Source organism: Lactuca serriola, chromosome 9 (assembly GCF_051521515.1).
Source record: "Lactuca serriola cultivar US96UC23 chromosome 9, Lser_US96UC23_V15, whole genome shotgun sequence".
Taxonomy (NCBI): domain Eukaryota; kingdom Viridiplantae; phylum Streptophyta; class Magnoliopsida; order Asterales; family Asteraceae; genus Lactuca; species Lactuca serriola.
This window is the reverse complement of record NC_136416.1, coordinates 193119653-193130366: the sequence shown is the minus strand read 5'-3', so window position 1 is coordinate 193130366 and position 10714 is coordinate 193119653.

Genomic DNA, 10714 nt, shown 5'->3' with positions numbered 1-10714 from the left:
ATTGTAGGGTTTCAAAGCACTCCATGGATGATGGCAATGGGCCCCTTTGATGAACTGTAGGTTAAAAGCCCAAGACTTGTCTTTTCCCTATGAATAGTCATGTATTATTCATAATTAGGGTTAAGAGTAAGGCAAAATGTAGCCGCCGCGTTGTGAGGTTTCTTATGTAGTGTTAGATTCTTTAGTCTATGCTGAAAGTGTAATTTATTCCTTATGTTTTGAGTAAATCGAGTGATCATTCGACATAATCTTCATATTTATGTTTGTTCTTATTTTCCGCGTCTTGTTCATCAAATCTCAATTAGGGTTTTAATCCTAACACCTTCCTCGGTAATTTGGTGATAAAGTCCATCGAGATCTGCTCCCACTTCCACTAGGGAATCTTCAAAGGCTGCAATGGACCATGTGTACGTTGGTGCTCTGCCTTGACCCGGTGGCAGGTCAAGCACCTCTCTACTACCCACACGACATCCATCTTCATACAGGGCCACCAATAGTCTATTTTCAGATCCAAATACATCTTAGTGGCCCCGGGATGTATCGAAAATCTCGACCTATACACCTCCTCCATCAGAGTGCTACGAGATCCGCCCGTATAAGGCACCCAAATCCGACCTCGAAAGGTCATAAGTCCTCGACTATCCATCACAGACCCGGATACTTGGCCGATCACCTGCTCCTTCTTGCGGTTCTCTGGTCTCATGGCCTCCGCCTGGGCCTCTCGAATGGTATCCAATACCAGAGTCATCACTGTCATCCTCATGCATATATCTCGAATCGGGGTGCTCTTCACCTTGCGACTCAGGGCATCGGCTACCACGTTAGCCTTGCCCGGGTGATACAGAATCTCACAATCATAATCTTTTACCACGTCCAACCACCTTCTCTGGCACATATTCAAGTTAGGTTGATCCATCAGATAATTCAAGCGCTTGTGGTTCGTGTTGATGGTACACCGAACCCCGTACAAGTAATGACGCCAAATCTTGAGGGCGAACACCACTACCCCCAACTCTAAATCGTGGGTGGGATATCTCGTCTCGTGAGGCTTCAGTTGCCTCAATGCATATGCTATCACGTGCCCCTCTACGTAAGCACTGCACCTAACCCTGATATAGATGCATCACAGTAAACCACGAAGTCCTCCATTCCCTCAGGAAGAGCTAACACTGGAGCTTCGCACAATCTCTGGCGAAGAGTCTCAAACGAGGTCTGCTGATCGGGACCCCAAACAAAAGCAACACCCTTCCAGGTCAACTTGGTGAGAGGAACAACAATCTTGGAGAAATCTATGATAAACCTCCGGTAGCAGCCGACCAATCCCAAAAAACTCCTGATCTCGGCTGGGGACCTCGGCACCTCCCAACTAATAACCGCCTCAATCTTGGCCGGGTCGACCAAAATCCCATTATGGTTAATGAGGTGTCCCAAGAATTGGACCTCTCGTAACCAGAAATCACACTTGGAGAATTTGGCATAAAGCCTCTCTGATCTCAATACTTCGAGAACCTCTCTTAAATGCTCCTCATGCTGCTCTCTAGGCCTCGAATACACCAAAATATCGTCGATGAACATGATCACCGAACGATCCAACATAGGCCTGCATACCCGGTTCACATGATCCATGAACACTGCAGGTGCGTTAGTGAGCCCGAAAGGCATCACCACGAACTCGTAATGCCCATAACGAGTTCTAAATGTTGTCTTCTGAATATCCTCCTCACGAACCCTCATCTGATGATACCCAAACCTCAAATCAATCTTGGAAAACCAAGATGCACCCTGCAACTGATTGAATAGATCGTTGATCCTCGGGAGTGGATAACGGTTCTTGACCATTAGCTTGTTTAACTCCCGGTAATCAATACACATCCGGTGCGAACCATCCTTTTTCTTGAAAAAAAGGATCGGTGCTCCCCACGACGAGCTACTCAGCCGAATAAATCCCTTTCCCAACAGCTCCTAAAGTTGTGAGAATAACTCCAGCATTTCTGGCGACGCAAGGCAATAGGGTGCCTTGGCGATATGTGCCGCCCCTGGAAGCAAATCAATGTGAAACTCCACCTGCCTCTCAGGAGGCACACCCGGTAACTCCTCGGAGAAAACATCCGGAAACTCGCTAACCACCAGAACCTCAACGACAGTACTCGGTCTCTCCATAACATCCCACGTATCCGACACATACGCCAGAAAACCCATGCAACCCTGTTGCAAGCTCTGCCTCGCTCGAGCAGTCGAACAAAATGCTAACCCAGATCGGGTACCCTCACTGAATACTGTAAGTACTCCTCCATTAGGGTTTCGGATGGTCACCAACTGACGCTCACAGTCGATCATGGCTCTGAATCGGCTCAACCAGTCCATGCCCACGATGACACAAACATCCCCCCATCGCGATAGGTATCAAATCTATTGGAAAATCGACTCCAAAAAATCTCAAGCACACATCCCCAGATCACATAATTTGCAAAAACAACATGCTCATCAGCTATGGAGACTCTCAAAGGTCGAATCAATGCCTCACATCGGCTACTGATGTGACGACTAAATGCTAGCGATACGAAAGATCGACTCGTACCCGGGTCAAACAACACCAAAGCAGGTACAGAACTCACAAGAAATGTACCTAAACATATCACATATAAGCACCATATATAAACAAAAGAATAAGCAAAAGATCACATAACAGCTACAACATCGGGTGCTGTGCGGACCTCCTCCGCTGTCAACTGGAAGGCTCTGCCGCGAGCCTTCGGTGCCTCGGCCTTCACGGGCCGACTCTCTGTAGCTCGAGTGGTAGAAGGCGCAGATCCCTGCGCTAATCCCTGAAGCAACTGCGGGCACTCAACCTTCCTATGGCCAGTCTGGTTGCAATGAAAGTAAACCGAAAATCCCTTGGGGAAATCCCTCGCGATATGCCCCTCCTTCCTACACTTGTAACACACACCTGAACTGCACATCCCATCATGGCTCTTGCCGCACTTCCCACAAGTGCGACCCTTCTGACATCCCGATCTCGAATCAGCAGGCTTTGCCCGCTTGGCCGCCGGTTGAGACTGTGTCGGCCGCCTATCCCTCCTATGGGACTCCGCCTCCTCCCTGGCCTGAGTCTCCAACTTAATCTCCCTCTTCTGAGCATTTTCCTGGAGCTCAGAAAATGTTCGGTATTTCAAGTTCGCCATGAAATCACGAATGTCTCTCCTCATAATGCTTAGATATTGGCTCATACGTGCCTGCTCGGTAGACACGTGCTCAGGGCAAAACAACGCCCTCTCATGAAACATCCGCGTGATCAAAGTCATAGACGCAGTCCCTTGCTTGATGGACAAGAAATCATGGGCCAATTGTTCCCTCTCCACCGGGGAACGTACTCGTCTCAAAACATAGCGGTGAACCTCTCCCAAGTTACCGCGGTAAGCTTTGCAGTAGAAAAGTCAACTGTCACAAACTTCCACCAATCCTTCGCTCCCAAGTGAAGCTGGTTCAGCGCGAACCATACCCTCAGATGCTCCGGACAAGAACATGTGTAGAAGCATCCCTCAATGTCAGAGATCCATCTCATCACCGCTATCGGATCATGAGTCCCATCAAACTTTGGTGGCTTCGTGTTGCTGAACTCCGGGTACGTCAACGAGTCACCCCCTGTGGCCTAGCAGCGACAACGGCTGCGGTGGCCACAATAACAACAACATCGGTAAGTGTAGCGTACTGCTGGTCAAATGTCTCAATCAACATGGTCTATATAGACCCAAACATCTCTGGTATCTCACCTTGAATGGCTGCAACCACCTCATCATTAATCATCCTGCGAATCTCATCATCGCTAATACTGCTTCTCCTTGGAGTGTGGCGCGTACCCACCATGATGTCTCTGAAACACAACACAAAAGAAATTAGAGACTTGATCGAGTATTCTTGCACTCAAACACTTAACCCTACTTGTTCCTTAGTACCCTAAGGATTCTTACTTGGACTGCTCACTGGTCTAGTGTCTCCAGTATTACGGGCCCTATACTACCTTCCACACTACATCAGTATTTACCCCAAGTCCTCCTAGGATTCTAGATCACAAGTAGTCTATATCTCCCTAAGCACAAGCTACCACCCAGTAAACCCCTCATAAGCTTCTCTCTGCTACCTACTCACACTCGAAGTAATTCACAGTAGCAGTAACCCCTAGGCTAAGGCATCACAAATCAGGTCACTATAGTCCTAAATATGAATACCTAGCCTACTCTAGCATGCATAACACATCTCATAATATCTCATAACACATAACGTTAGGGTATTTTGGGAAATCACCATTCGGGCGCTGGCTGATTGTACACACTGCTATCTTTCCGCTCTTTTGGAAACTTTTTCTCTTTTTAGAAAAAAATGTTTCTTTTTGAAAACCTTTCTCAAATCCCTAATTTAAGTTCAGATATGCCCGAAGGTGTATCCGAATCCCTCAAACCAAGGCTCTGATACCAACTTGTATCGACATGATTTTTCAAACAATTTTTTTTTAATTTTAAAACTCATAAAGCAAATGTCTCATCATAAGTTCTAAAAAACAACCAACAAGTTTTCAATACAATTATTCAAATCCAGGACCCACCATCATAGCTCGATATCAAGAGTGTGTGCGCCTTCCCGCGATCCTCGGAAGTACCTGAAACACATAACACATAACACGGTAAGCACGAATGCTTAGTGAGTTCCCCAAAATACCACATACAACAAATTCGCCACTCAAGGCTATACTTTGTTGGACCCCCCGGCCCGTGTGTCTCAGCAGGACCCTCCAGTCCCATAGCTCGTTGGACCCTCCGGTCCGGTCTGATTGAGAACCCTCTGGCCTCATAGTTCGTTGGACCCTTCAGTCCGGTCTAAGCAACAATAATATAGCATATAATACATATCACACAATCATGTATAACTCAACAAGCACATAACTACCACTCTAGGTAAAGTATAGTGAGAAGACTCACCTCGGGTAACTCGAAAGATCTTGAACTCGAAACACTGATCTAGCCTCCGCCTAATCACATACAAAAATATCTCTACTTAATAAAGGCTCTCAAAAGCTATACTAATCCCTTCCTATGCTCTCTCAGAAGGGTAAAAGACCATTATACCCCTTCAATGGTCCAAAAGTCCAATTGTTGACTAAACCCTAAAAGTCAACAAACGTCAACCCTGAGGAGTATGCGGCACGTACCAGATCCCTACGATGGGCGTACTCGTCCACTACGCTGATATTGGGCTGTTTGAACCCTATGCCCCACATACTGGGATTTACGCTTATCGTACGTCCCAGTTTTACTATCATCTCACTTTTGGTCTTAATTAGTTAAGACCTTGGCTCAAAATACATATATGGACGCCCTACAGCCTCCTAACCCATAAAGTCAAAGACTTTACGCATTTTCATGGTTGTAAAGGTCATCATCAACCAAAACTCACCACTTCCTTCACTAAAGAGCTCATACCTCATGCATGGCTCACTTTTAACGTCCAAGATTGGATTTTTATGGACCTATAACACTTTATACACTTAATATGGACAGATCAAGGTCTATGGAGCTCCTTTACTCATAAAGTCTCCACATTTGGGACAAAAACTATAGAAATGGTCCACAATGCACAAATCAAAAAGATTGAGAAAGCTCCAAGATTTTTACCTCCAAATGATGCCCCAACCTTATAAATTCAGATCCAAAGCTTTCCCTCCAACTCTAGCTTCTCCAATGGAACCTCTTTCTCTTCAAAAGCACACAAGAACACTTTCAAGCTCAACCACACTCACACAAGCTATAGAACGAAGGTTAGGGCACTCTTAGGGTTTGCTCTCTGGAAATGGTGGCTAAAAGTGAGGCCATAATGTTCCTTATATAGAGCTCACCCCCACAATTAGGGTTTCCATCTGAACCTAGTTCGCCCAGCGTACACTATGGTACGCCCAATGTACTGGGTAGACTCTGCGTCAAGAATACGTTCATGAGTACACACAGTGTACTCTCCCTTACGCCCAGCGTACTCAAAACCCAAACATTTCTTTCAAGGACTACTTTTGACAACTTGAGGAAAGAAGAGGATCAAAGAGATATACCTAAATTCCTGGATGTTACACCCAATGAAATCATTTAGAGCAATGGTTTGACTACACATCTAAGTGAATCCTTGGCCGATGTAAGCCATAAAGGTAACCCAAGCCATATTAGTATTTAACGGATATTGGTATCTCATTTCATCTACATCCATAGGTTATAAATCCACACTAGCAACGTAATACACGAGATTGTATATAATGATAAAGTGTTGTCATCTTAATCTGGTAGATGGACATACATACCTAACAGGTTGTCTGAAACAGACCTACCATTTATGGTTGTTTAGAAGATGAGGACTACTACACTCTGCTTTAATATCACATCTTATCCCATAATGAGACAAACCTATATCCATCTTATTTGGCCTAAGCATACCTTTTTAGTCATAGTTTATGACTAGACAAGTAACATCCAAAAAAATCAAGGTAAAAATTTTCATGTTTAAAACCCTTTAATAATCCATAAACCATACAAAAACATTGTTTTTAAGAGCACAATAAAAATCCAGAGTATCCCAAATTCATCAATCAACGAAATATCAAAGGATGATGTGTATAATCACGCCTTCGCCTCGCCTCAATCATCTGATATACCTGAAACCATAAAATCAAACTGTAAGCACGAAGCTTAGTGAGTTCCCCCAAAGTACTACACACAACTCGACATATGAACATACTTTATAATGGGTCCACAGTCTCCCGAATTTATTACCCTGGCCTACAATCTCCCGATTAGATTGCCACTCGGGCCCATGATCTCCCAATTAGATTGCCGGGGTTGTTGGCCGATGTAACATCCCCCTACGGCACGTATCACAATATTGTCCGCTTTGGGCCACTTGGCACGAGGACTTCCCAGGGGGTCACCCATCCTGGTACTACTCCCACCCGAGCACGCTTAACTGCAGAGTTCTTATGGGATCTGCTGCCCTCACGACTTTAAAACGCGTTGTGATAGGGAAGGTATCCACACCCCTTATTAGGAATGCTTAGTTCTCCTTCCCAACCGATGTGGGATCAGATCTAACCCACTTTCACCCCCCCCCCCCCCATTATAGGGTTTGACGTCCTCGTCGAACACATCGACCAGTGCCCTGGCTCTGATACCATTTGTAACATCCCCCTCTGGCACGTATCACAATATTGTCCGCTCTGGGCCACTCGGCACGAGGACTTCCCAGGGGGTCACCCATCCTGGTACTACTCCCGCCCGAGCACGCTTAACTGCAGAGTTCTTATGGGATCTGCTGCCCTCACGACTTTAAAACGCGTTGTGATAGGGAAGGTATCCACACCCCTTATAAGGAATGCTTAGTTCTCCTTCCCAACCGATGTGGGACCAGATCTATTTTAATGAGAAAACATCATTTGGAAAATTCGTGTGTTTAATTTTCCTTAGACTTAGTGCTAAACAATGAACCAAACCGATAAAACAATGTTGCATGCTCATCTGGAGTGTGTAAGATCCTAAAACATGGCTTAATGGGGTTTACGGACCTTGCGTTGCGAAGCCGGACACTAAAAAAAAATGGGTCACAAAAGAAGCCTCTCTTAATATCCTTCACTCTATCTCTCTATATTCACTCACCGTATGTGAAATCTCTCTAAGTATGTCAAATCTCTCCCAAATCTCTCCAAGAATGTGGAATCTCTCCCAAATCTCTCTCCGTATGTGAAATCTCTCCAAGTATGTCAAATCTCTCCCAAATCTCTCCAAGAATGTGGAATCTCTCCCAAATTTCTCTCCGTATGTGAAATCTCTCTAAGTATGTCAAATCTCTCCCAAATCTCTCCAAGTATATCAAATATCTCCCAAATCTCTCAGAGAACGTGGAATCTCTCCCAAATCTCTCTCCGTATGTGAAATCTCTCTAAGTATGTCAAATCTCTCCAAGAATGTGGAATCTCTCCCAAATCTCTCTCCGTATGTGAAATCTCTCCAAATATGTCAAATCTCTCCCAAATCTCTCTAATTATGTGAAATCTCTCCAAAATCTCTCCCAACTCCTTAAAATCACTCGGGGCATCCCGGCCCTTAGTTTAGTCGAAAACCACTCTTAGGAGCCGAAACACCTCTTAGAGCCGAACCTCCTGAGAACCGAGACCCTCTCAACCGAAATGGACTGAGCCCTCTGTCTATTTCAGTCCCCTGATCATACGAACCGAGACCTGACTTTCGGTCCGAGACTGGAGCTTCTGTCCGAGGAGCGAGCCTGCGCAGCCAAGACCGAGCCTCGCCTTCTGTTCTTCTCCTCGCGCTCTCGGTTTCTCTTCCCCTCCTCTCAGTCCCTTCCCCACTTTCGGTTCTCAACTCCTTAAGAGCCGAGATCTTGCGACTTCGGCTAGGAACTTCGGATTTTGACAATTTCCACCCGGTTTTCAATATATTTAGCGTTTTGAGCCCGTTTTTCGTGATTTTAACTTGGGATTTTCTCCAAAAATCATATTTTTACATATAAGACCCTAAATAATCATAATTTAAACATATTTTTATGGAAATCTTTATTTAAGAATAAAATCTAGTTGGTGAAGTACAAAGGTTGAGTGTTGACTTTTCTTTGTATTATGACACAAGCAACCACCATACCCACTCCATGACTAACCCACACTCCTCCCCACCATCCCTAGTCACTTCCTTGTACCTTTCCATCAATCATCAGCCCCTTCCACGTTCTAAGAGCTGGAACAAATCAACCTCTCTCCTCATTTTCACTCACTTGCTCTCATTTCACCAAAAATCAAACACAACTTTTCTCTCAAACTTTTTCTCTCTATTTCGAGACTCCAAGGCTGATCATCAAGCTTTATTATACTCTTGGTAAGTATAATTCATCCTCCTTGTGATTATTATACTTCATTCTACTCCAAACATCGATTGCTTACACAAACTCCATCACTTTGATGTTAGATTCTTGAAAATCTTCAAGGCATCTTCAAGTGTTCTTAAGTTGAACACTTCCCTTCTCCAACATTCATCTACTAAAATCACATCAGGTGAGTTCATACCCCTACATTTTCATGTTTTCTTAAGTTTTAGGGGGGGGGGGGGGGATACGAGTTGAATCATCAAGAACACAACTAAAATTTTCCAATAGCTTTCATCAGAAAAGTTGGACTTTAATCACGGACGGTTTTGGACAACCTAAACATTTTAGTTTTCAAAACTGTACAAGGTTCAAGCAGTTCAAGTCCTTCGATTTAAAATGGCTACTTGCACATCTCCATACGATTTTTCTACAATTTATGGTGATTTTTACAAAACTAACTATCATTTCAAACATCAATTCGGACCAGTCTGTGATTATGGACTTGTTCACACAAGTTAGATGTCACTAAAAATTATAGAGAAACTAGACTCATTTTCCAAACTCTCAGGATTTACGGATTCTGATTTGGACCTTTGATGATTTTTCTACAAATTTTCTAAGAACAGTGATAGGAAATGTTACCAACAGAAAAATGTTATCAATTTCAAATCACCTTGTAACATGTTGAGCAAGGTGTATATCTTTGTCTGATTATATGTTATTGCAATGTATGACATTTTTTTCTTAGTATATAGACATACATCAGTTAAAAAATGGAGTTTGCTAGATAAAGCATAGAAATAACAATTTGTTATAATCAAAGTGCATCCATTTCATACAAACATTTGAATAAACTATGTTAAGTATAGTTTACGTACATTACCACTACTATATATCCTTGTTTTGATAAACTATAATAGGTATAGTTTATGATACATCACATAACACACTCATACAAAAAGGGTACAGTTATACAAAAAGAGATTTTCATTACATTACGCGTGAATTCGTTAATGACTTTTATGAGACATTCGCTTCACTTTACCAACAAGTCCTGTATTGTAACCAGAGTCTCCTGGAGGGAGAGCATGATAGTTGTATATAGATCTATATTGGGATTGACAAACCCACACCTGAGATGCTTACAACAGCTAGACCGGCAAGTCTGAGGTGACAAGTGTTATAACATTTCCGGCGCCTGAAGAACGTCGTTTTAGGCCACCTAGGTCATATCATGGTTATAATAACTCACATTAAGTACTAACAAACATAGAATTTACGGGGATTCCACCGAAATCTAACGAGTTTATGTCAATTTAAACTTGCATTGTTTTACTATAAATATGACAAATTATATGTACATTCCGGTCTTTGGGTTTTAAGACTACATTTACACATTAATGAAAATATTGGATTTTCTGGGACGGACACTACTTTTAAAAGAAAAGGATTTCATAATTGCATAAAAAAACTTATGAACTCACCAACCTTTGTGTTGACAGTTTTTCAAACGACTTGTATTCTCAGGGAATCACTAAACAGGTAATCAAGTGCTTTTGAGGATGGGACGTTAAGGCGTCAAACATTTCACATTTTGTCAAACATATTGTAATTGATTTGGAAACATGTAATTCATATAATGATGTAACCTTTTCAATTATATATATGTTGGTTGTGTTTGCTTAAATCACTATTGCAATTGTTGTTATGATGCTATACATGAAGTCCTCCATCTCCGAACGTTTCCGCCATCCTTGGTTTGGGGATGTGACAGAACCAAACTCAAACAACCACCCAAAATACCCCAAATTCA